Source organism: Octodon degus, unplaced genomic scaffold (genome assembly GCF_000260255.1).
Source record: "Octodon degus isolate 3935 unplaced genomic scaffold, OctDeg1.0 scaffold00178, whole genome shotgun sequence".
NCBI classification, from domain to species: Eukaryota; Metazoa; Chordata; class Mammalia; order Rodentia; family Octodontidae; genus Octodon; species Octodon degus.
In genome coordinates, this window is record NW_004524754.1 from 1,560,397 (window position 1) to 1,562,562 (window position 2,166).

Sequence of the window (2,166 nt, forward strand, 5' to 3'; positions counted from 1 at the left end):
CACAAAGAATGACTGTCATAAAGAAATCAACCAAGATGTTGGAGGAGCTGTGAGGAAAAAGGAACCCTTCTCCACTGCTGGTGGGAGTGTAGACTGGTGCAACCATTATGGAAGTCTGTGTGGAGACTCCTTAACAAACTAGGACAGGAAATCCCATTCAAACCAGATATCCCCCTACTGGGAATTTTCCTGGAGGAACTGAAAATGTGATATCAGTGTACCTATGTTTATAGCAGCACAATTTGTGATAGCCAAACCTTGGAAACAACCAAGATGCCCATCACCTGAGGAATGGATGAAGAAATGTGGTATTTTTATACAATGGAGTATTACTCAGCTATAAAGAACAATAAACTCAAAGCCTTCATATTTAGGTGGATGCCACTTGAAGATATACTCTTAAGTGAAATAAACCAGACCCACATGTGTAAATATTGTGTAGACTTCCTAGTATTAGAACTCAAAGAAGAAATAAAAATTAGAAAGGCATAACACAATTAAAAGGAAAGCGAGAACTTGAGGATTAGACAATGAAGACAGGGCAAGGAGAAAGTCTAGGAAACATGACAGAGGCAAAACCATACATTTATATGCACAAGATGGGTAAGGCAATGATCCTGAGAATCTTCAGCAGGTTTTTGAAACTAGCAGTTAATTGGTAGGATTCTCACCCTGACTAACTAGATATGCTAATACATGTGAACGAAGCAACTGCACTGAAGATAGCAATGTGTAATAGTAGGATCATGCTTGGAATGCCTGTCATTCTGGTCTTCTAAATATGTACTGCTTTTCATAACATACCAATTATTGCCATACTGTCTCTCAAGTAAATGTTTGTTTAAAAAAAGGGTAATAAATGAAAACAAGAGAAAAGAAAAAAGATGTCACAGGACTGTCTTGCTACAGTGCTGTGTATGGTTAGATTTCTAAACTTCTGTGTAAAAATATACAATTGTTTACTCCTATTTTTAAATAGTTTTTTAAAAAGTTTTTTTCTTCATATAAAGTTTAACATATCAATACTTGATGGAAAATACCTGTTCCATGTTATGCCTAAGATGTTTGATATTCACACATATAGTGAGGTTAAGCTCAACTGCCTAGGTTGTAGGGTAATAAAAATAAGCTTCTCTTCTGCAGGGTTAACAATCTAAGTTTTCAGACCAAAAATGAGACAAAAAGAAGGGATATAAGGACAGCCAACATTTTGGTCCTAGCCTTTCAAGGTCAGTGAAGACTCAGAACATAGTAGAACCTGTAGTGTAACACCATGTAACTCAGTTGTGCCCCAAATTTTCTGATCAAGGAGATTATGGGGCCAAAAGAGGAAAGTGATCGATGATGTAGAGTGTGCCTAAAGAGAGCCACCTGGAGAGAAAACATTCTCTCAAGCTTTCACAGAGAACAAATTGGTCAAGCAATGGCCGAGACTCATCCACATGGCTGACACTTACAAAGGATCTACAAACTGCTGTACAGGGCTTCAGGGTGAATTCTGAGGGGATTTGACTGACCTTGTCAGATACAAAGGTTACATTTCTTGTTATATAGGTCTTGGTTTATCTTGATCTTAACCATCCAGCAGAAAAGAATAAAAACAAAGTATAAAAAGTAAAGCCATATGAATATGCTGAGCTCTAAAAGGATCAAGTCAAAAACTTCTGACATTGCTAGTCTTATGGAAAACCCACTGCTAGTATGGACTACTGGACTATATTGGAATATTTTTCTGAATTCAAGCACCTATCATATTTAAATGTCAATGGAATGCCCTTATCTGACAAAACCAAACAAAAAAAAAAGATATACAAATGAACAACCATTTTGTATCTGTATATTCAAAATAGGATAGATACACAGCTGCATTCTCTTGGATCATTGAATAGAAAGATTTGTTCTAATAATGTTTGTGGATAGGATATCAGGTCTGCATCTTATACAATGAATAACCACTAAGAGAACAATATGCAGTGTACTAATTATTGAAACCATCCTACTAGTTGGTTTTGAAACTGTCTCATTGCTATTTGTTTCTCAATAAAATCACTAAAAAAAGAAAAAAAACCTTCTATTTTCAAGAATTGATGGAAATTATTAGTAATCATCTCATTCATCCTGTATGTATACTTGCATGATTTTCCTCCCTTTTTCCTTGTCTTTTCT

General features: G+C 35.7%; 1 protein-coding gene across 4 annotated transcripts in view; it reads left to right on the forward strand.

The window, feature by feature from the left end:
* Ano2 (anoctamin 2) overlaps positions 1-2,166 on the forward strand; it is a 372,934-nt gene that overhangs the window by 249,871 nt on the left and 120,897 nt on the right. The window lies entirely within an intron of this gene.